We start from the raw sequence: 25,288 nt of genomic DNA, 5'->3' as shown, positions 1-25,288 counted from the left end.
GTACAATGACTACCAGTCCACTTACTTACCCTACGACCAGGACAGCAGTGCCCTAATGAAAGCCTTAGCTCAGCAATGTCAGGGCAGACATTTCACTGGAGGTTGACTACACCCAAATCATCTCTTTAATAAACTGAATGTACTGGTGCCCAAAACCCAAGAAATTGACTTAGTAATGAGTTTGTTTTTCCCCATCAATATTACATTCATGAATCCATTTTGGGAGCTCTGTTTCATCCTCTCTTCATATTAAGAAGAGCAATATTTAGTTTAACTTATAAACTTAGTTACCATTTCCAAGTGTCAGGGCAAAGAGGATGGCAGCCTTGGCTAACAGACACTGTCCTCTGCGATGACTAAGTGCCAGTCTCACTGCTACAGTGTCTGCATGAATGCCCCTGTTCTTTCTGAGATTTTTGTTTTGCTTTGCTTTGCCTAGTTAGTTGGCATCCTCTATTCCTCTAGAAGAAAAGCAGATCTATGATTAAAGCATATGTGCTGGATGCCAACCTAAATTACCAACCTACAAGCGAAAAATTTAAATATTTTAGTGGGTTATGTTTTATTTTTGTTTTGTTTATTTTGGTTATAGGTTTAAGAAAAAATAACCAGTTTAACTAACATGTTGATGAAGAGCATCATGTGTTCTGAAGTACTATGGTTTGGTGTCACCTAGACAGAGATGAGTTTCTATTATATTTCAGCTTTCAGACTTTTCTTTAATCCATGATTTCAGAGCACATTTCCTACATAATATCTTTTTTTAAATAAAGCAAAAATTAATTCATAGTGGTATGAGATAAAATCACTTATAAACATATAATTTAAAGATGGAAACTGTCACTTTGCTGAGAAGTTTAAAAAATACCAAAAGTCAGTATTTATCAAAGGTCAGGATATAGATCAATGACACTTCAAAGTGATCCTGAGAAGTATAAGATGGAATCTATATATGGAAAATTTATGCAAATTTCATATACTATAGTAGCATTAATTATGAAAATAATGGAAGCAAGAGGATGGTACTCGGTAAGTTGCATATTTTTGTCTATGCGTGCTGATTCCAAAGAGACAAAAGTATTTTATTCTACGAAATTTAATCACAAAATTAAACTGTGAGGATTTAAGAGAGAATGAAGGAAAAGGGTGCTGGGAAAAAGAAACTACACAGAAAAAGAAGAAAATTAAAAGGGAACAGAGATCAAAGAGAATAATAAAAGCAAGAGACTGGCTGACTAAAAGAGAAATGTTGTGTGAAGAAAACAAAAATCTAACAATCCATAGTAGTGGGGTTCGGTACATTTCATTTGGTTTCAAATGGGAGCTAAAGCAAAAAACAAAAAAAAATTGAGGTTTGAATTTTTGCTTTAGCTCCCATTTGAAACCAACCTAAGAGAGGATTTAATTTCAAACTCAGATTTTTCCCCATTTTTCTGACATGCAGTTGTCCCTTCCCCCCTCATTAAAAAAAAAACAAAACTGTCTTTGATCTTTTCCCTTAAGGAACCCTGTCAATAAGTAAAGAGTCAAAATTTGGAGTTCTAATGGCTCTATTTGGTTAAACCAAATATTGAACTATGTGTGGTCTAAAGACCACTGGGACCTTACCCAACTGTGGTGGGTTGACGACTCTGAAATAAAGAACCAAACAAGGAAGCCAGAGTCATATATGTAGATATATACCCAAATGAGACAGGTGACATTGGCAGATAGAAATAAAAGAGCCTTGATTCATTTTCTAGTTTTTTTTGTGTTTTTTTTTAAAATTATAGCCTGAAACACAAGCCAATGGAACTAATTATCAAACCAATTGGTCTATGTTTTCCACCAATAATTCACTTGTAAACTTGGTGCATATCTTGATTACTGTGTTCTTCAATTTTTTTTCTTTAGGAAATACATGTGTTTGGCTAATGGAAGACAGATTACCAAAAAGAAACACATGTATCCCAAAAATGCTACAAAAATAAATAGAGTATAATTGCTATCATTTGGTGACAGTTTGACAAAGTTATTTTGCATAATTTAAAAATTAAACTTAAATGTACACTCATATAAAACATAATTGCCATATGTAAATCATTTTAAACCATCTTAATTGTTTCAAATACTTATTATTTATATATCTGCAAGCTATTTTTGAAAGACTCAGCAACTAAAATTTTATAAACATTTCTGGAAAGTTCTGGATATTTAGTCCTGGGAGTTATTTTAAAACACAAGATTTTAAATGATTCAATTAAATCTTATAACAGTAAGACAGGCTTTCAAAGTTCACTTGAAATGTCAATATTGAGAATTTTCAGGTACAATTGAACACCTAGAACAAGGAAACAAAACTAAATGCGATATTAAATGAACAGACAAACTATTTCATGTAAGTGTTAGGGTACATTTACCAAAGATAGGTAGGATTTCAAATTGGTAGAAATGGAAGCAAAAAGTTAATGGAAAAAGGAGTTGAAAAATACACCAACTTGACAAAATTACAGGGTGTGTGAGAGAGAGTTGAGACATACAGTGAGAAGAAAGGAGATTGCAACCAGATTGTAAATTTGGACTTTATTTTGTGGTTGATAAGAAGTCACTGATATTCTTGGTACAATATGGGCAGAAGTGTGATATACAGTTATCATTGTGGGAGTAGGGGTTTACAGCAGCAAGTGGGACAATTGGTAGCAAGAAGACTTTTGCAAAGATGATGTAAAACATTTTAAAGGTTTATCCACTAACTAGGATAAATTAAAGAAATATAGCTCAACATGACAAGGTACAGTTTTTACGCTTATCAAATTAGCAGATATTAAACATTATGGTTGTTTCTAGTATTCACAAGAGAAGAGTGATTTTACAAGTCTCATAAATTTCTTGTGGTAATATAAATTGATCCAATTTTTCTGGAAAGTAATTTTGCCAAATGTATCAAAAGTCCTAAAATGCAGGATTATAATAATTTCATTTCCAGAAATACACCCAAAGGAAAAATGTTAATGCAGATAACTATAACTACAAAATGATCATTATCATAATCAAATTAAATAGAATATATGAAATGAAATATTGAACTGTTAAATTTTTACATTAACAGATATTTGATTTTCATGAGAAAATATTCGCTTAGTAATAGTAAAACAGTGGTAACAGTAGGGAGAATGTGTTTTGGTATCAACCAAAAAAATGCTGTAGAAAAAACGACTAATAATACCTGAAAGATATATTTTAAAATGAGAGTAATTATTCTTTTTTCTTGATGATGGGATTGTTCATTCATTCAATTATATAATAAACAATTACGGAGCAACTAGGGCCATTACTTAGTTTGGTTCCAACAATACAAAAATGTTTTGCTTATAAAATATTGGAGGAAGCCATATACCAAATAAGTGCAATCGGCTGCTCTGCTCACCATCTGTTCCTAGAAGGACGTTTGCCTAGTGCTGTGTGGTCATGCCTCTGGAAGAGGGGGTGGTTCCCCATCAAACCGAGGCAAGGATGGGCACATGCAGGGTGGGAGGACATAAGCAGAGGAGGGAGAAGACTGTAAACAGAGGGCTGTGTTGGAGAAAGTTGTGAGGCTTTTCTTGTAAGGTGTAGAACAGGGGTTCTTAACATTTTTTGTTCCATGGACTCCTTTACCATTCAGGTAAAAACCAAAGACCCCTTACTAAGTCCACACTATACTGTATTATTGTTTAATAAATATATATCACACCTGCACCAACACATCTCCAAAAGAATCATGTTTTTTCCGAATTTCAATTCAAGCTCACAAACCCCTGGTTAAGAACCCCTGGTGCAGAGAGAGGAAGAATATCAGGAAAAAAGACAAAGTCAAAGGTATCTTTGCAATTTAAAAAATGGGAATGCTGAAAGTATAATGACAAGCTTGATGTGAATCTGGGAAAGAATGAGTTAGACCAGCTGAATCAAAGTGCCAAAGAAGAAGGATATATGTGTAAGTTAAATAAATAAGAAATAAACATTCAAAAAATGCGTCCTTCAAAAAAATCCATATCTATCATTTGGTGTAAGAGGAAAGGTCTTTTTTACAAGGAGAACATTTCTTTTTCTTGATGAAACTTATTTTAAAAAATATTTTAAAGCTATCTCTTTTAGGAATATATGAATTCCTTATGTAAAATCAAAAATGACAAAATGTTTATGCCCTAATGGGTTCTTGGTGATAAAAATGCAATTTTTTTTAACTCATGAAATTCTAAGCATCTTTTAATTAATTAAAACACTTGTTTTAATTATATAGTACATCAGGAAACTCATGAAAATACAAGCTCTTGGATGACATAATTTTTCAACATTCATTCAAGCAACTATACCATCCCGCCTTTTCCTCAATCCTGGTTCCAACTTAAATGCTAAATTAAACCATACTCCTGAAAACAACATAGGATAATCTACAAGTTGGGAAGAGTGTTTGTTATCTCCCAAAGGAAAAAAAATTAAATCCTCTATTGAACCATTCCAAATGCTCATCATATTCATTTTCCATATACTAGTCAGAGCTATATGTAGCTCTGTCTGGTCAAGAAAATATACCACAAAAAAGAACAGAGGGGTAGGATTGAGATGGGAATGAGAAGTGAGAATTTGGTGTGATAAAGGATCCACTCATCCAGTGTGTTAGTAATGACTGATCTTCAAATGATCTCAAATGATAATATATTGTTAGGTTTGCTCATGGTACCCATTTTTTTTTAATTCAGTTTTTGAATGTAACTCTAAATGGCTTATAAATGACAAAGGTTTGATCTGTTTATTTATGACCTAATATGGCTCAATAAATATATTTTAAAATGATTATGAAAATAAGGTGAAAATAAAGATGTATGTTTTCTGACAATAAAAATTAGAACAACCTATTACTATCTCCTATCAATTGACAGAAGAATTGATTTGCTTGACTAATACTCTCAATCTTGATAATGAGTAAATCTATTAAAATCTGGGTAATAATTAATCTTAAAAAACTTCAAGACCATGGAATTGACTCATCCTTGTGGCATTCAACCATATTTTCCCTTACTAATATCGAGCCTACAGAAACCAATGCTTTTAGGTCTAATTAAAACCTGAACACTAGCTTGCTAAAATTTGGCTTAAAATAAATTTTTTAAGACTTAATAGCTGCCTAAAACCTATTTAATTCTTAAAAAATAAAAACAAACTTCTCAGACATTTACTTTTTCCCTAACTTTGTTTCACAGTGTAGAAAATGAAATATTTTATTCTAAATTGCAGTAATGCATATGGAGGAGACATTATAACAAGGGTTGAGCAATGTGTTGTTAAAGTCAAATATTTAATTTAGGTTTGCTCCCATTTATTTGTATGTCATTGGCATTTCTTCGGATGAGCTAATGAAAGGAAAAAATTTCATGGCTGAGTGAATTAGATCACTGAAAACTTGACACGTTGAGAAGGATGTTCTTCTTCAAGCAAGTTGGGTGCTATAAAATTATAAAGAAAACAAAGCTTCTGGTAGGAAGAAGTGGGATCTTCAGTAATCTGTGTAACCTTTGACCATCCCACATCATAATCAAAGACATTAGAATCATGACTGGGGCTCATTTGCCATATCATTCCTGCAATTATAATTTCATGTAATCTACTGGCTCAATATGTTTTCAAGCTCTGCTCACATTCCCATAAAGCTAAGGCAGGACCACCCCATTTATATCAGTGGATTGGATTCCATTTGCTCCTTTATACAGATTATTCCCACATCACTGTCTCCAGCCTAGGTTTTCTCTTAAGGGCCAATTTACTTAACTTATATAATTAAATGAATGCACTCCAGACAGCTCAACTTCTCAACATATTCATAATTAAACTTGTCGCCTTTTTCTCTAACTTGTTCTTCTTTGTAGTCAGTCATTCAAATTCATCCACCCAGTTTTCTTGCAAAATTTTGGGAATCATTCTAGATTTCCAATTCGCCCTAATTGACCACAGCTGAATGGTAAAGTCCTGTCAATTTAATAACTAAATAGCTCTTGAATAATCTACAGAATGGTGTTTTCTTCTCATTCTTCTCATCCGTGGTTCAGAACTTTACCATTTCTTGCTTGATCAATTTACATAGCTTTCACAACTCCAAAAACATGCAGAGATCGTTCTAAAATGTAAAGCTGGGTCAATTCCTGCCATTGCTTAAATTTATTCATTCATTCTTCACTACCTTCAGAATTTACTTGAAACTTGTTAGCTTTGCATTCCCAGCCCTTGTGATTTGACTTATAATTGTTTGTCCTGTCTCTCCCAGACTTGCCTTCTGCTTCCAGACACACCATATCATTACTCCTCAAGTGTGTTTTTTCTGCCACCATTATTTGTTAATGATGCCTGTAACTCCCTTATCCACCTTGTCATAAGGTCTGCCTAATTCTTCAAAACCCTGCCTTTATACCCCACCCCTCCAAAAGACATGCCTGAAACTTTTAGCCCAAATTACAGTAAAGGGCCCATCCTCTGTGCTCTAGATAAGTGTGCAGCCCTCTGAAGGCAGTTTGCCTTACTCCCATCAAATTTCCAAAGCCTAATACAAATAATATGCTCAATACACATTGATTAAATCCATAAATAATGGTGGGAGGTTGCCGACATGTTCAATGAATTTGGGCTCTTAAATATTTCCAGCTGATTTTTAAAATACCTTTAACTAACATTTATATATGCTGGATTCTCTGGGTGCTTAGAATTTTTTCTCTTATATTTTAGGTACAGTATAATGAAAAACTTGCTTGGTCTTTGTCCTCAGTTTCTGGAGAAGCAACCTTTGAACGGGTGGAATTTCCTGTGATAGGAGGATGGTAGTTCATGTGCTAAGGAGATGACAGGGAGAGATCAGTCACACCTGCAATTAGGGCAGGGGCCGGCCACACCAGGTAGATCAACCAGGTGGTTAGGAGGGTGTCTGCAGATTGAGATATACCCCAGGGCACTGATTCTTTTAAGTATGCCCGTGTAAGGAGACCCCATAGAATAAATGGAGTTCACTCAAAGCTTGATGAACTTCCATGACTGAGAAAACTGCTGCTGTGCTGGGGGGCTAACACATTCCAGTGCCCGTGGAGAGGACACAGAAGCTTGTGTTTGAGACCCACCCACAACTCCTCCTATGCTTCTCTTCTTCTGACTTCTCATCTGTTTCCCTTTATCATAATAAAACTATAATCATAAATATAGCACTTTTAGTGAGTTCTGGGAGTCATGTCAGTGACTTATTGAGTCTGAGGGAAGGGTGCAGACCCACAAATTTGTGACCAGTTGGTCAGAAGTACAGAGGCCTGGGTTCCTGAACTTGTGACCATTACCTGAAGGGAAAGCTCATAGAGGATCACCCTTAACTTGTAGAGTCAGGCCTAACCTTGGGTAGTTAGCATCCGAATAATTAACTGGTTGACTCAGCACTCTTTGCAGCAGTATTAGAGCTTTTTGATAACCATTTCATTAGGCAAGTAAATAATACTGACAACTATTAACTGGGCACCCATTCTTACTGACTGTTTATAGGAAAAAGAATGGCTTCAGGTAAATTTTATTTGCCTTTTTCATAAAAGACGATCCAAGAGGTTTATTTGAGAGAGTCATACTTTATTCATGTCCTACCTTACCATTAATGGGTTTAAAATAATTCTGAGTAAGTATCATGGGTGAAGTAATAGGGATATAATGATAGCTATCCTATCAAGGAGATCTCCTTTGCATTGAAATCCTTAGGTATTGAGTCGCCATAAGTTTGGAGGAATGTGAGGTAAGTCTCCTGTTCCATTGACCAATCCATTCCTAGTTCCACTGCAGATGCTTGAGTTAACTGAAGACCTATACTTTACAACACTGAATCAAATATATGAAGAGTTTAATAACTACATGATCTTACATTAAGAGACACTCAAGGGTCACCACCGAGAGGACAGGTCACTAAGGTTTGTATTTGAAAAACAAGCAAGTGGTAACTGAAATATTGAATGATGATGATAAGGTGAACATTATCTTTTACCTCAGTAAATTACTTTATAAATACAGAAACTGAGAAAATGTTAATACTCTGAATTTTAAATATATTTTAAATGTGCTTTTATGGGGGAAAAAAACAAAGAAGGAGGTGAATTTTCCTTTCTAATAATAGTAGAGCATGGAAATATAGCCACAAGCAAAGCAAGGTAGAGAACTAAGCAATTATAAGGATAAATCAGGCACAAAGGTTGTTTCTGCCTCAATAATCCAGTTAATTGAAACCAAAACAGGTTTAGGCACATAATTGCTAGTTTTCCTGTTTGCTTTCGTAGTAGAGACATATTATATTTTCACAGATTTGGAAGCAGCTTTAAGCTACAACATTATTCTCTATCTGGTTCATTTTGAAATATGGAAGGAATTATCAGTCCTTTAAATGATATATTCAAACAATAAGTTAATTTTATAGCAATATGTTAAGAGAAAGTAAAATTTTTACACTGTGTTGTGTAAGCAGAAATGGCACATTTGCCTCTTGCTATTATATACACATACACTGTCGATGCATATATATACATACAAACAGACACATGTGTGTCTCCCAGTTTTGAACTCTCTTCCTCAACAGGCCTGTCAAATTTAATGTCTACAGTAGATTCTTTTTTAAGCCTTGTTCTCTTTACAAATATTTACTTGTCCTCCCATCTACTTTATCTCAATTTAGGACATTCTCCTCCAACCAGGGCCACAAGTCAGAAATCTATGAGTTGACCAACTTTCATTCTTTCCCTCATGCTATGACTTACCCTTTTTGCTCCACTATCCATTGCATAAGAATTTCTATCACTTCTATTTTTTTTCAGATGACTACTGAATCTGTTCTCTAACTCCTGTCCCTCATTATCCATCCCTATCTTTATAATTTACTCTCTTAGGTCCTCAAAGATGAGGACTAGTGAAATTGCCTCCTAATAAGTATCACTGCCCCTCTCCCCCCCTCAAGAAATCACTTATGTTCAAACTGCTGTACAAATCTCACAGTAGGTATGACCCGGTTACCCACAAATAAAGCCATGGGCCTTAGTACTGCAGAGAATTACCTGGCTTCTAAGTTATGTCTCCATGCCCAACTCACCTTTCTCTGTCTCACAAGTTGTGTTATACTGCTGACCTGCATTAGCATTAGTTCAGATACTATTTTATATTTTCAAGCTTCTGCCTAGATCCTCTTTCTAGAGACCTTTACCCTCTAATTTGTCAGCTAATTCTAACTAATTAAATTGTTCATTCATTCAACAAATATTTATTAAGCATCAACAATGTAGCAGCTCCTAGGAATTTTAGACTTCTGGTTATTTAGGAAGTTTGAGTTCAGGAAGGGAAGAGAGAAAAAGAGACTATTTTATAGAGGACTGCTGTTTGAACAAATGTTTGGGGATGTAATGAAATCCAGTGTGGGAGGAATTATGATCACTCAGTATTAGAATCAGGAGCTCTCATTGTCGTTTGAGGTTCTGTTGAAGAAGCAGAAAACACATCTGGTTTTAGGCCTGTGCAGCCTTTTCAAGCTACTCAGGAACCTGAGAGAAGCAAGAAGTCACATAAGCACTTAGTCTACCTGCCTCATTTGAGGAACTTAGTGCTAAGATGAGGAGCAACCAGTTACAGGAACTTATCATGCACATTCTGGAATATACACACAGACAAATATGCACTCACACACATGCACAACCATGCCCATGTACATGTGTATATGCATACACATACAAATACATATCTACACACAGACACACACACAAGGAAACACACACAAGGAAGTACACACACGTGCACAAAAAGCAACCACACACACAAGCATGCTTACATATGCACATTTCACACACACAAGTAAACACATGCACAAAATAACACAGGAACAAACACATACACACATGTCTACTTCTACAATTTATTATGACTGAATTTTCCATTTCTCTACTTTATAACCTAGATAGATCCTACTCATTCTTCAGGATTCAGCTCAAATTCCACCACCACTCTTTTCTAAGTTCCCTAAAGCAGTGCTGCTCAAACTATCTGCGGTAAATGACCAAGTTTTTAATGACTAATCCATTGTGAATCAATAATTGAATGTAAAATACAATGTTAATTAACTAAATGTAAATTCGATAAATAAAAACTCAAAAACCTAAAATATAAGGTCATTTTTGAACTATTATTAGATATAGCATAAAAATTATTACTGTCAAAATGTTTAAAAAAAGTTTTCGAAATGCTTACTACCAATTTCTCTACTTATAACTAGGAGCAATGTGTGAGCTGGAAGCAGTCCACAGACCATACTTTGAGAAGTTTGCTCTAAAGTATTCTTCTATGGAAAGACACCAGAGACTCAGCTTTGGGTTTTGATCTATTCTAGAAATGTTTTACAATTTTTCTCTTTCAGAATTTTGAAATAGTTCCAATTAAAGCCCTGTGATTCAGAGTTAGAGTTTCCCAGTAGAGACGTTTGATCACTAATTCATTCTTTAATTAACATTTATTGAAAATGATCTCTATGTCAGACACCATCCTAGCTTCCAGGAACCAAAATTTGCATAAGATTTGGTCCCTGCACCAGGCAAAGCATATTAAAGACCATTCTACAAAATAACTGGGATGTAAACTTTAAAAGTTTTATTGTTGTAAATAACAATATGACTTTCCCTATGAAAGTCAGGGAAAGTCTGTGGAACTTTTCTACCCTAACAGAGACCAAAGACATGTGACTACTAAATGAGACCTCATTCTGAAATGGACTCATACATTCTAAAGAGCATTATTTGGAATTTATTTGGACAACTCGTGAAACTTGACTGGGAGCTCAGAATTAGAGGGTATTAATGCATCAATACTAATCTCCTAATACTGATTATTTTTCTGTACTTATGTGGGAAAATGTTCTTGTTTGTAGGAGAAACACTCTAAAGTATTTCATGGCAATGGAATATCAGACTGGCAACTTACTGGCAACTTTCAAATGGTTCAGTGCAAAGAAATCTTATTCTGTACTTGCAAATTTTCTGTAAGTTTAGAATTGTTGCAAAATTTTTAAAAAAGGCTTTTTTTCTTGTCTCAAGAGTCTCAGTTCTGCTAGGTAAAACAGATGTGTGTGTATCTGTAAATAAATGTCATCAAGTGCAGTGAAATAGGTGGTAATATCTGAAAGGACTAAAAGAGAAGAGGGAAGAATGAGTCTGTCCGGAGGGAAAGCAGGATGGTTCTCAAAAAGGAAGTAAGTCTTAACAGAGACATAATAGAAAACATCCTATCCATTCACTTGAGTCAAATTTATTCAGTAATTATTATGTGACTATTGCAAATCTGATTTTTATTTTCCTACTTCATTTGTCTTCCTTTTGATCTGTTATCTGTACTAGTTATTTCATTTTAGGATTAATGACGGACAAAGATTTTCAGAAACCTTGAATAAAAAATATAGTAATAGATTAGGAGCATAAAGTAAGTTAGGTGGGATAGACAAAAATGTATCAAAGAAAAAGAAATGTTTTTGAGACATCATTCTTTTGCTTAGTTTAATTTTAACAAGACTCTCCCCTTACTTGATTCACTTTTGCTCCCCCTTCCACCCGCCAGTTTCCCTGGCTTCTAGAATCTGAAGATGGAATGAGAAGGCTTATCTGGTAGGTCTCAAGATTTGTTGCTAGGACCACTGCTCTCTCAAAAGTATTATAGGAAATCTCTAATGGTGAAGGAAGCATAGGTTTTCAAATATCCCTATTTTCTCTAAACATAAATAATTCTTTCTTTGAGTAAAGAAATATTTGCAAAGTCTTTATGCCAAGTTGCCAAACTTTCTGCTTAAGGCATGTCTTATCTCTTTGAAAGCACTTTAAAAAATTTTTAAAATCTTGGTCCAATATTGAAAAATCTTAAGATCCACATAAAAACTCCAATTTTCACCTTCTTAAAGCTTCAGAACTTCTGGCCACTGGAACATATAATTTACCAGAAAAATTGACTAGAGTTGAAAAGAGGTAACCTTTTATATTGCGCATACTATCCTCTGTTCCCCAGTCTACACCACTCCTTATCGTAAGTCTGATATTTGATAAGTTATACTCATTTATGTACATGCATTTGCACTTGCAGTTGCACCCCTGCCAAACAGATAAGAGTGAAGGGATCAGAGTTTTGAAAACAAATATATTACAAAACTATGCATTTAAAATACTAAGTGTACAGAGCAAAATGACATCAGAGTAAGGAGTTCCTCGGGTCAGTTCCTGCTACAGGACAGTTAATAAGAAACCAGTGCTATCTGGAGCAATCTGAAGCACCTGTTTGGTGCTCCAGGAGACCAGAAGAGCATCCTGCAGCATCCTTGAAGGAATGGAAGGAGGAGACTGCCCATCTACAGAGAAGATTCATAAGTAGAGCACTCTACACCATGGAGGCCAGTTTGCATCCTCCACTTGAGGCACAAGCTGCTTTGAGAGCTGTTTTGTGACTGGAATTGAAAGCTCCACTTCCCAAAAATGGGGGAGGAAGAGACAGTTGGGCACCAACTTCAGCGACTGATAAGTAAATTCGGCAGGCTAAAGTACAATCCTAAGAACAGATAAAGTTTGAGCCTGTCCAAGTCAGAGAAAGGCCAGCAGCTGCCATCTTACTCTAACTCTGTGCCTGGCATGAGGGGAAGGGGGGTAGACTGAAAATCACAGTGCTGGTGGGGACTGGCTTCTTTCCATTCAAGTCAGATTGCAACTCTAGCCTAAACCCTAGCCCCACCTCCAGCAGGGAAGAAGCTGGGACATGGACCAGCTTCTCTGGGAAATTACCAGCCAAGCCATAGGAGGCCAGTGATTATCCTATGCAGGAGCTAATCTGTGGCTGGAATTGGAAGCTCCATTTTCCAAAAACAGGGCAGAAAGGGATTGTTGGCCACCAATTTTGGCTACTGATTAGTAGACCTAGCTGGCTAAGGTATAACACTAGGAACAGCTAGGGTATGAATCTGTCAAAGTTGGAAAGAGACTGGTAGCTGCCACTGTGACACCACCCACAGCGTGAGGGGATGCTCGGCTGACTGAAAATCACAGTGACAGTAGGAACCAGTTTCTATCACCCAGATCAGTTTGCAGCCTTAGCCTAGGCTTCAGCCCTACCTCTGGCAGTGAGGAGGCTGTTGGGTCCTGCACCAGCCTATCCAGGTAACTGCAGGTAACTTTGGATGGCACAGACTGAATAATCAGAAGTCTACTGGGGCAACTGCAGTCATCTTGGGCACACAATGCATAGATTGCTGCCCATACCTGCAGCTTCATCCCTGCCCAAGGCAGGGGAGAAAGTGGCATGAAGCTTCATCAGTCTCCCTGAGGAACTACACTCTAGACCTCCATGACTTGGATTATTCCACACAGCTGTGAATCTGTTCCTACCCTGGCAAAGGAGAAAGCTGGGAGAAGCTTCATTGGTCCTTGGGGCAATAAGGGCAGCTTGAGCCTCCACATCCTATACCTATATAGGATATATCCTTGGCTCCTACTGCACAACCAGCAAGGGAGAAAGGGTAGGAAGCTGTAAACTAAAGAGAAAAATTCATGCAGAATAAATACTCTAGTAAGTCAGATGCCAAGAAACCAACAGAAAATTATAACCCACACCAAGAAACAGGAAGAAATGACCCAGTTAAAAGAACAAGATAAGCCTCCAGATGACATAAAGGAGTCAAGAAAACTAATCATAGATGTTCAAACAAATCTCCTTCATAAATTAACTGAGATGGCTAAAGAGATTAAGGATATTAAGATGACATTGGATGAGCACAAAGAAGAATTTGAAAGCATACATAGAAAAATAGCAGATCTTCTGGGAATGAAAGTTACAATAAATGAAATTTCAAAAAACAGTGGAATCATATAATAGCAGATTTGAGGAGGCAGAAGAAAGGATTGGTAAGTTTGAAGAAATAGCCTCTGAAAGCGAACATACAAAAGAACAGATGAAGAAAAGAATGGAAAAAATTGAACCAGGTCTCAGGGAATTAAATGACAGCAAAACGTATGTAAGCATACATGTCATGGGTGTCCCAGAAGGAAAAGAAAGGGGAAAAGGGGCAGAAGGAATATTTGAAGAAATAATGGTAGAAAATTTCCCCACCCTATTGAAAGATATAGATGTCCTTGTCCAAGAAATATAACATACTCCCATCTGAAGAAATCTGAATTGACCAACTCTGAGACACATACTAATCAGAATGTCAAATGCCAAAGACAAAGAGAGAATTCTGAGAAGAGAAAGAGAAAAGCAATGCATAAAAGATAAGGGATACCCAATAAGATTAAGTGTTGATTTCTCACCAGAAACCATGGAGACAAGAAGACAGTGTTATGATATATTTAAGATATTACAAGAGAAAAACTTCCAGCCAAGAATCTAATATCCAGCAAGACTGTCTTTCAAAAATGAGGACAAGATTAGAATATTCACAGATAAATAGAAACTGAGAGAATTTCTAACCAGGAGACCAGATTTTCAGGAAATTCTAAAGGGTGTGCTAGAGCCTGAAAAGAGAAGACAGGAGAGAGAGGTCTGGAATAGAGTCTAGAAATGAAGATTATATGAATAAAAGTAACTAAAAGTGTCAAAAGAGTAGTGAAAATAGAATATGATAGCTAAAACCCAAATAGTCAGGAATAAACTCAAACAATGATGTAATGCACTTATATTCAGAAAACTGCAAATCAATGTTAAAAGAAATTTAAAAAGGCGTAAATAATTGGCAGAACATTCCATGCTCATGGACAGGAAGACTAAGTATCATTAAGATGTCAATTCTACTAAAACTGATATACAGATTCAATGCAATCCTGATAAAAATTCCATCAGCATTTTTAAAAAATTGAAAAAATGATAATCAAATTTATTTGGAAGGATAAGGGGTCCTGAATAGCCAGAAACATCATAAAAAGGAAAAGCAAACTCCCATCTCCAGACCTTAAATCACATTACCTACCTAAAGTGATAAAAATAGCATGGTACTAGCATAAAGACAGATACATAGACCAATGGAACCAAATGGATGGTTCAGAAACAAACCCTCACATATATGGTCAAGTGATTTTTGACTAGCCTGTCACACCCATGCAGCTTGGGCAGAAAAGTCCATTCAACAAACGGTGCTAAAAGAACTGAACATCCATAGCTGAAAGAAGGAAACATGACCCCTATCTCACACCTTATCCAAAAATTAACTCAAAATGGATCAAAAACCTAAAAATAAAAGCAAGAACCATAAAGCTTCTAGAAGAAATTGTAGGAAAATATCTTCAAGGCATGATGGTCAGTGGTAGATTCTTATGTTTAATGTATGTAGAAGTTTTAATCAGCTTTACTGTAAAAGTGTGGAAATGTATAGAGTGGAGGGTAACAAACAGTGATTAACAGCGATTTTATAAATGGGGATGTGGCTGAAATTGGTAGTCGAGGTATGTAAATGCCAATTGACAGAATGCTAGAGAATAATCTAGGATCTGAATAGCACAGTAAACCAAGAGGTGGATGAGAATTGTGGCTGATGTTAAATATGCAAGAGTGTCCTTTGTGAGCTACAGCAAATGTACATCACTACTGCAGTGTAGTGAGATTGTGGAGAAGTATGGGAAAAATACAACTGGAATGATCTATGGACTGTGCTTAGTAGTAATAATATAATATTCTTGCATCTATGCAAAAGATGTACTGCGTTAATAATGAGGCAGTTGGAAAATGTAACCCAAATGTACACTATGGACTGGTAACAATGAGATGATATTATCTTATCTGTAGCAAATGTTCCACCACAGTGTGGTGTGTTGATGGAGGGGTGTTTTGGGGAATTCTGCACATGTGCATGGTTGTTTTATAAGTTTACAACTTCTGTCAAAAAAAAATACTTAAAAAATAATAGGGTGGGTTGCGGGAAAAACACACCAAATGTAAGATAAGGACTATAATTAATAGTAAGATTTTGACAATATTCTTTCATAATTTGTAACAAATGTCTAATGACAATGCAAAGTGTTGGTGAAGGGTTGATATATGGAACCCCCGTACAATGTTATGCATGTTTGCTTTGTAAGTTCACAACTTTTACTATACACTTATTGTTCATGTATGTTTATAAATAATATAAAGATAATAATAACAATAGGGTGGATTGGGGGAATAATACTTTGGTTAGTAGTAATATTTTGACAATGCTCTTTAATCATCAGTTAAAAAGACAACAACAAAGCAAGGTACTGATGGTAGGGTGAGTTATGAGAGTCCTGTATGATGTTATGTATGTTTGTTTTGTAAATTCACAACTATTCCTATACACTTATTGTTTATGTATGTTTATGTATGAGTGATATACTTCAATAAATTTTTTAAAAAGTCAACTAATTTAGACTGGAGTTCATTAAGCCGAATACAAAAAAAAATTATTTCTAAAAACAGGTGACAGGCTAGATTTGGCCTTTGGCCTGAAGTTCAATGATCTCTGGTCTAGACTATCAAGTAAGAAAGAAATTAAATTAAATTTTATTTGAAAAAAAAAATACTAAGTGAAAAAGGTCAACAAAAAGTTCAAAAAAGCAAGTAGTTTAGAAAAGACTAAGGTCTTTCTCAACAACTTGTCCAGTAAAAAGTATATGAAATCAGAGTTGGAACTAGTGACATTTGGCAATTAGATGAGGAGAAAAACTATGATGCATTAGGCATTGCATTCAATTTCAAAAGAGACATTCCCATCCTCCAAATGTCAATTTTTCTGTAAAGGGAATGAAATTGATAAATCTGTTCACTATATTTTAAATTTATATTACCATGGAATTCAGAGTAATGTGAAATTAGAGGTTTTATCAACAATACTTCAATCTGGTAATAACTCTACTTTTGCTGGCTAAGACAATATCAAAGATTCATGGCATGAGTAGCAATCAGTATTACATAAAGTTCTCAAGTCAATATCTCCCTTCTTTTAACAGATTTCATATAATGAATTGCTTCTTTTATATATCATTGCTATTTTATAAATAAACATGCACATTTTCAATCTAATTTTATTACAATATTAAAGGATGCAATACATTTTTTATGGTATCAACAATAACAGTAATATTTTATATGTATATAATGCTTTACAGTTGACAAAGTTTTTTCAGATATATCATCTTGAAGGATAGGGAAGGCAATTATCAATTGTATCTTCATTTTTCAAAAGAAGTAACTAAGGCAGAGCTTAAAGCACCCCACACATTAATAAAATTGGGAAAAAGTATCTGTAGTCAGAGAATCTGGATCTTAGTATGGCTTTTTAATTATCCTATATTTTCCTTTTCTTCTCTCTTTATTTTTTTAAATGTTTCATTAAAAAAAATATAAGAAGTCCCCATATAACCCCCCCCCCTCCCCCCACTCCTCCCACATCAACAACCTCTTTCATCATCATGGGACATTCACTGCATTTGGTGAATACATTTTGGAGCACTGCTGCACCACATGGATAAAGGTTTACATTGTAGTTTACAAGATAGCTAAAAATTTAGAAAATTGTATAGTCTAAAATATAAACCATAATGTAAACCCAAATGAAACCATGTTTGAAAGCTATGTTTCAATATCTGTACATCAGCTGCAGCAAACATAATATGAATATTTTAAAAGATCATTGCTGGGGAAGAGACAAAGTGTTTGATGTTGAATATGTGGGAGTACCCTATATTGGATATGTGAATTACTGTGATCTAAAACTTTTGTGAAGACAAACATAATAACCAGGGGGGAAAAAAGGATGTAGACACTGAGGAACAAATGAAAGAAATTGCCTTGCCACTGTACATACAGGGCAACACCTGTTGCAGTGATGAAAGGGAAAACATCAAAAACAAAGCCTTTTCATTTTGTCATTTTTTGACATCCCAATTTATTTTTTCTTTATGTAATTTTTCTAAATTAGTATGTACTCTATATCTAACCTTTAAACTCATCACTATATTACATTTCACTATTAATGGAATTGGCAATGTACTACATTTTAATTTAGAGCATATTTAAGCTAAGACAGTCATGAAAAAGACAATGAACCCAATATTGTAAAAGGCTAATAATCTTTGGCTAAATTTACTTAATGCAATTTTTCAGTAAACTAAAAGAGAAATATGTGTGAAAGTGCTATTAGCCCCATCCCCTCTACCACAGAGTTATGAAGTAAGAGAAGCAGACATTCAGTTCTGGCTTCATTATTTTAGAACTGACTGACCCTGGAAGAACTCTTCATCTCAGCTCTGTCATCTTTAAAATGCTAAAAATGTTACACCACACGATACTGTGACCAATATATGCAGTAATGCATTTAAAAGTTCAGCACCACAAAATAATTTTTTCTTAAATTTGTAAATATTTTCTGCAGTACTTCACTTGTAGGTATGAATACCACAAAGAGTCATTCAAATTCTATTTAAAATAATTCTCATTGTATACTGAAAACCAGTGTTCACATTATATGTGTCTAATTCATCAGATTTGATTATGATTTTTTCTGTGGATAATGGAGAGTCAGATTGTAGCACTCTATAAAGTTTTAGGAAGATTAACATTTCTACTTGATTCGTCTACTTTCTCATACTTTAATCCAATTTAATTGAACAAACATTTACTCAGGATCTATTAGGTTCAAAGATGAATAACACAGTCATCCAAGGATTAACAGTCCAATGGGATAAAAAGATAACGTCAAAATGAATTTTTACCTGTGAGATAATAGAATAAGATCTATTTTTTCCCAAAGTTGTAAGACAACTGGTGGGAGTTGGGACGTAGGAAAGAGTTTCTTTGGAAGCTCATGTAAAGAAGTATCATTTGGAGGACACTGAAAAAATTAGTAGAATTTCAGTTTTACAAACGTACAGTAAACTTGCATGAATACCTATATTTACTTTCCTTTCTTCTGTACGTTTATGGGCATTTAATAATAACTTTTATGCCTCTTTACTGTAATAAAATGAGAACTAGTCCTTTATGTGACTACCTACCAAAAGCACAATTAAGAAAGAAGAAGGCCTCTTTTCATTATATTTTTAAAGTTCTATTTTAGAAACATAATTAGGGACCTATTAAATAAATCAGGATATATATTAAAAATTGGTAATATACAGTCATTAAAAAGGATGAAATAGAAGACATATATCGATGTAGACAGATGTCCATAATAAAAACACTAAAAGCACAATAATGTCTATGTTATGAAATCATTATGTGCACATATTGATATTGATAGTTACATATCAGAAGAAGAATAAACATAAAATGTTAGCAATAAGTAACTATGAGGCAAATATCACTGATATTACATAATTCTCTATTTTTTATTAAATAAATCAAATATACTTCTATATGAAGAAATATAATGTATTCAACTGTCAATTTTTTTCTATAACAATTTTTAAAAGTTGTCACTTTTTTACTCAATAATTCTGGAAAGTGTTAAAATCAGATATTTTATGAAAATGCAAATTCAAATTCTTGAAAATTCAAGTTCCAGTGAAAAATTATAATTGAAAAATTAAGTTTATGTTAGGGCAGAATTCTAATTTTATTATAATTTAAGCCAAAATACTACTTTTTCATCAATAACTATCAGGGCTCACTATTTTTCTATCAAAAAACTTTTGTAATAAGCACCTAAAGTTAAAAGATAACAAGTCCAGGCACCCTTTATTTTTTCAATGTATTAGTAACTGGAAATAACTTTTCTTTGAAAATATAGTAGATAATATGAAAAACAGTCATTAAAACTCAGCCACTCATGAAAAAATGATAGACTACTTCACCACAAATGCACCTATAGATTAGTATCATAATGTAACAGCCAGAAAAATGAGGATTTCTTTAGCTTCTGCAATTGCATTATCTCAGGAAGCGCCACCCCCAGAGGGCCAGAGGGTAGTCTCACCAATCATCAGTTACCTGAGGTTCTCTCCTATGTTGTTCAATCAGAGCACCACAAATAACAAGCTCTTCCCATACAGGATTAGAGGATTTACAAGTTCATTTTGAATTCCTTGTTTTACATGATTCTCACCTCAGTTCTAGGAGTTGTCAAGGATAATATTATTGTACGTAATTTACAAATGAGGAACTTAGAGTTCTAGATGCACGATGACTTGCCAGCTACCATCTCACTAGCAGTGATGAAACTGTTCACTATAGACCCACAGCAGGCATCAGAGACCAACTGAGGCATAAATAAATGTGCCTACTTTGCCATTTTCACAGTAACTTTCTAACTCCTGGCCCATTGTTTTTTTGTTTTTGTTTTTTAAATCTGTACTGTTCTGCCTCTTTTAGGCACCAAGCAGTTTGTCCTGAATTAGAAAGGAGGTACTTGAACGTGGGAGTAGGGGTTGACCTACATCTGAACAATTTGCATATGATTCACCACAATTAAACAATTTTGTTTGAAATAGCTACAATTAAGCTATTATCAGAGGAGTATTTACTAGACTAGGAATTCTAAATTTATCTTCACATACACTCTAGCCAAGAAAGGGGCCGCATTTTCTGGCACTCTATTAAAGTTAAACTAATACTAAAGTAAATGCCTCCAAATTAACATTTACTTTATTAAATCACTGACGACTAGTCATACTTAGGGTTATTTTGGTTGTTTCTTAAAATACTACAGGTTTAGAATAGCAAAAAAATAAGCAACTGTGGTACACAAGAAAATCTTAGTTTGTTAACAATGTATATTAAATTGCATTCCTGATATATGAAAATCATATATAATAATGTTAAAATACCATAAAATACTGGCATGGGTAATATAAAAATGTAAAAGAAAGAATGAATTCTGCCTAATTTAATATATGAAATGCAATAGTACGGAAGAAAATTTCAAACTGAGGATTAAACGCTTAAGTGTTGGATGATTTCATGTTTAGCAAATAAGCAGATGGAACACTCTTTTCACTTAATCAGAATAAGCAGTATCTATTCTATCTATATCTTTCAAGGGAATTAAATTTTGAAACATAGCTAAAACTATACAATGTATTTTATAACCAGAAAACATTTATTTTTCCTACCTTTATAGGCGAATGAAATGTTCTTTGAATAACCTTGAAGAATACCCTGCAAAAGAAATAGATAATAGATGACATAGAGAATACTAAGACAGCAGGACTTCCTTAATATGGTAGTCAACACTGAATTTTAGTGTTCTATGTTTTGGGTCCCATATACCATGGCAAAGCAGTTTCTGTTTCCTCCAAACATATACAGGATGCCAACAACATTGACAGTGACAAAGGGCATACAAGTATTAGAATAAACACTTAAGATATGGCTTGATCATCTTGGATTACTGTAGAGCATTGGTGCAGTGATTTAAGATTCTTGGTTTTGCCAATTGCTGATGAGGATGGCAGCACATTGTGAATGTAATTAATAGCACTGAATTATATATTCAAATATGGCTAAAAGGAGAAATTTTAGGTTGTGTATTACTAGAATAAAAATTAAAATAAAAAAAGACATAGGCCTGTGTAATACAAACAGGGAATCCTAATGTAAACTAGGGATTACAGTGAATAGTACAATTATAAAAAACGTTCTTTCATCAATTATAACAAAGGCACCACACTAATGCAAGGAGTTATTAGTAGGACAGTATACGAGAACTCTCCATTTTATGCATGATTTTTCCATAAATCTACAACTTCCATAATTAAAAAAAAAAGAATCTCCTGGTTATTCATAAGCTAACTTAGGAATTTTACTATTGACTGTTGGTAAAGGTGAAAAGGAAAAACTAAAACCACACCACATTGCTAAGAAGCAAAACTGCACAAATAATAACACTAAAAAAAGTTTTAGATTTCATAGCACATATTATATTATTAAAAACACAGTCTCTATGCATTTATAGATATGATAATGAGATATCAGTTCAGACTGACCAAAGCCCTATCTTCTAGGGATTTCATAGAGATATTACCTGGTATAGGGAAAGACTACAAAAATTTCTGTTCCCCTCAGAACAGATTTACAGTCTTACAACTGAAAAGTAATTTAAAAATCAAATGATCGAAATCCCTCATTTTAAAGATAAGCAAAGCTTGGTCACATAGCTAGCTCATGGCAGAACAGAGGGTAAAATTTCTGTCTCCCAGCCTCATGATCATTCCACAGCACTAAGTTATTTAATTCTTTGTCGCTTTCAAGATAGGAAAGAAATAGAGAGAAGGGAATTGTATATTCTGCTCTATAAGTGCCATCTTCTCAATGAAGTTTTATATTCCTGCCTGAATGAACAGCCTGTGTCATCAACACTTACTGTATCTACCAATTTCCTTGGTGGAGGAAGATACCAAAGAATTAGATGACAGAATTCTGGACTTAAACTGTTAACAAGTAAAGGATAGAAAGCAGGAAACTTTGCAGAAAAACATACAGTGACAAAGCTAACAAAATCAGTCAATAACACTACTAGCTGGATACTACCCTTTGGTCCTTCATATAAAATCTGGGCAGACATCGAACAAAGAAAACCTACCAGTCTTTATGCTTCCCCTTTCTAAACTGAGTTACACGATTATAAGTAGCAACAGACTCATTCTCCCTTGCTCTCTGGCCACACTTCACATTTTATAAAATATATAGAGTGTTAATTAATAAAATGTAATTTTTTTTTTAAAGATTTATTTATTTATTTAATTTCCCCCCCTCCCCTGGTTGTCTGTTCTTGGTGTCTATTTGCTGCGTCTTGTTTCTTTGTCCGCTTCTGCTGTCGTCAGCGGCGCGGGAAGTGTGGGCGGCGCCATTCCTGGGCAGGCTGCTCTTTCTTTTCACGCTGGGCGGCTCTCCTCACGGGTGCACTCCTTGCGCGTGGGATACAACAGTTAATGAACCATTTCTTGTATATGCTTTCAAAAGATACATAATAACCTCTACTCAGTTTGTTTTGCTGTTAACTCATGAGAGCCTCTAAGTTTTCAGAAAGTGTAATGACAAAATCAACATTATGTAAAAATAAAGTCCATATCTGTAGAGTATCAAGGCCTAGACTTTTAAGAGATTTTAATTGAACAAGCAGCAACAAAATAGCTGTGGAAATATTTTACCAAGCTATAATCTCAGAAGTAACTTTGCATTTGCCATGTTGGTAGCTCACAGTATCAGAAAGATGCATCTTCCTTTGCTGGACAAACTCAGTGATTAATTCATGTTTCTTTGCAGCATGTCAAAAGATGAATGTCTTAGGTGTAAAAGCCGTATCAGGTATAAAAAAGACATTAGATAAAAAGTGTTTCAAAGCTGTGAGATTTAAATAATTTCAGTTTCTTCTGTACCTTGCTAGAGTAGCTGGTATCTCTAAGGACATAAAGCATTACTTAATAATAAGATGTATGTGCTGGACTTTATTATTCCAATTTTTTTATTCTGCTCAAATCATTAAGAAGGAATGCTTGAGGTAATTCATGTGTGTGCCAAATTTCAGCAACTTAACACAAACATATTTAAGAGAAATTAAATCACAAAATAAACTAGAAATATGTTTTTGAAGTTAACAGCTATCAGTAAAGCATGACGTGTGTGTATATTTTTCAATAATAAAACGTGGGCATACTTCAATCTTATTGTACAGATATATGAATTAATCAAAGTATGTACTACTGGGCATGGACACATATACAAGCTATTATATTTATGTATTTTCCCAAATATCCTTGACTAGATACTTGAATTGTGCATATATGTTATAAATAACTCCTAATTTAAGGCAAGATTACCATACCACAGAAGGCAAGATTTTGCAAAACTTATACACCTATTTCCATAGAGGAATGGAAAAAAACAAAGAAGAGATAGGTCAAGTTACTATTTTTAATATAAAATTGATAAAACCTCTTTTCCTGCTTCTCCCCTCCCTCTCTTATACAGAAGAAACTATTGCCTTTTAAAATGTTAACAGCATTTAACAAATTTCCTAATTAAGAAAAACACAGTTTCAACAAACTATGGAATTTTAAATATTGTATAAGTATATTTAAGCATTCATTCCTAAAGGCTTGCGTTGTTTCACCATATTAAGAGATCACAACAAGTTTATAGTCTTCAAGTAGAACAAGTTGCTCCAACCATTTGAAGAACAGGAGCAAAATTAAACCATTGCATTTCTACCAGAAACACACAGAAACCAACCATCTATAATGTCTACACTGTGTACCTCTAACACAATGTAAGCATGCTCTTTATAATGATATATAGGGAATGATATTTAGCATGTTTATTAGAATAAAATTTTTAAAAGTATAGTATTAGCATGGTCACTATGTATCATAAAGCATATCAGACTTGTTTTTAATGACATTATTCCAGAATGTTTTCTTCCAGATGATGATTGAGAAGCTAATAAAAAATGGTGCCAGGTACCATAACAGTAACAGAACTTGCTGTTTTCCAGGATTCTGCTTTTTTACTCTTTTTTCTTTATTTTTTAATGGAGTGTGCGGATCTTTCTATAATTTTGTTCAGATATCTGCAGAACCTGGGAGACTTGTTGCTACTACTGATGCATAACATATTTTTATTGGACTTTTTATATTAAATATGTATATATACATATCATATATAATTTGAATTTTTGGAAACTTTAGCTGCGCTGTCAATTTTGGATAAAGTATCCCAGTTGTACCATGTTAAGCTGGTATTGTACAGAAATTAATAGCCATATTTGTCTAGAAATGTTAATTTTTATTCCATTTGTACAGGTATAACACACTATTAAATATATAAGGTCTTATCTACATGGTTTGATACAAAAACTAATAACGTATTCCATAAATAATGAAAAAGAGAAAAAAAAGGGTAGTATTATCTGTAGGCCAACTGGGTTAAAAAATGTTTGATTGTCTAAATAAGTCCTTTACAGATATATAAACAAATTAAGATATATAATATAATATTTAAGAGTAAAGCCTAACTTTATCATTATAGAATATTTTATTTTGTTTTTCCACAAGGCTTGTTATTACCTTTTGAGGAATAATAAGCACTAAACCAACCCATATTTTAGATGTTGAAGTTCACCTTCCAGTGCTTCAGGATTCAACTTGTAGGGGCCCTACTGAGGTCTTGTCAGTAGATCTAAGAAAAGCAGTGCAGCATCCCAACAATATATTGTCAAGCTGTCAAGTTCCATGCCTTTATGGAAAAAAAATCTTTAGGGCAAAATATACTCCTTGTTAGAAAAATATGCTATATTTTAAAATAACTCAGATCC

General features: G+C 34.2%; 1 long non-coding RNA gene across 2 annotated transcripts in view; it reads right to left on the bottom strand.

The window, feature by feature from the left end:
• Positions 1-25,288, bottom strand: part of LOC111765170 (uncharacterized) — a 153,415-nt gene that overhangs the window by 79,789 nt on the left and 48,338 nt on the right. For both annotated transcript variants that reach the window (XR_011648693.1, XR_002797575.2), the window contains exon 2: positions 21,090-21,135. This is a non-coding gene — a long non-coding RNA (uncharacterized lncRNA). The remainder of the gene's footprint in view (positions 1-21,089; positions 21,136-25,288) is intronic.

The sequence above is a fragment of the Dasypus novemcinctus genome, chromosome 4, assembly GCF_030445035.2.
Source record: "Dasypus novemcinctus isolate mDasNov1 chromosome 4, mDasNov1.1.hap2, whole genome shotgun sequence".
Classification (NCBI taxonomy): domain Eukaryota; kingdom Metazoa; phylum Chordata; class Mammalia; order Cingulata; family Dasypodidae; genus Dasypus; species Dasypus novemcinctus.
Note: the sequence above shows the minus strand (reverse complement) of the source record. Positions and strands in the feature narration are given on the sequence as shown.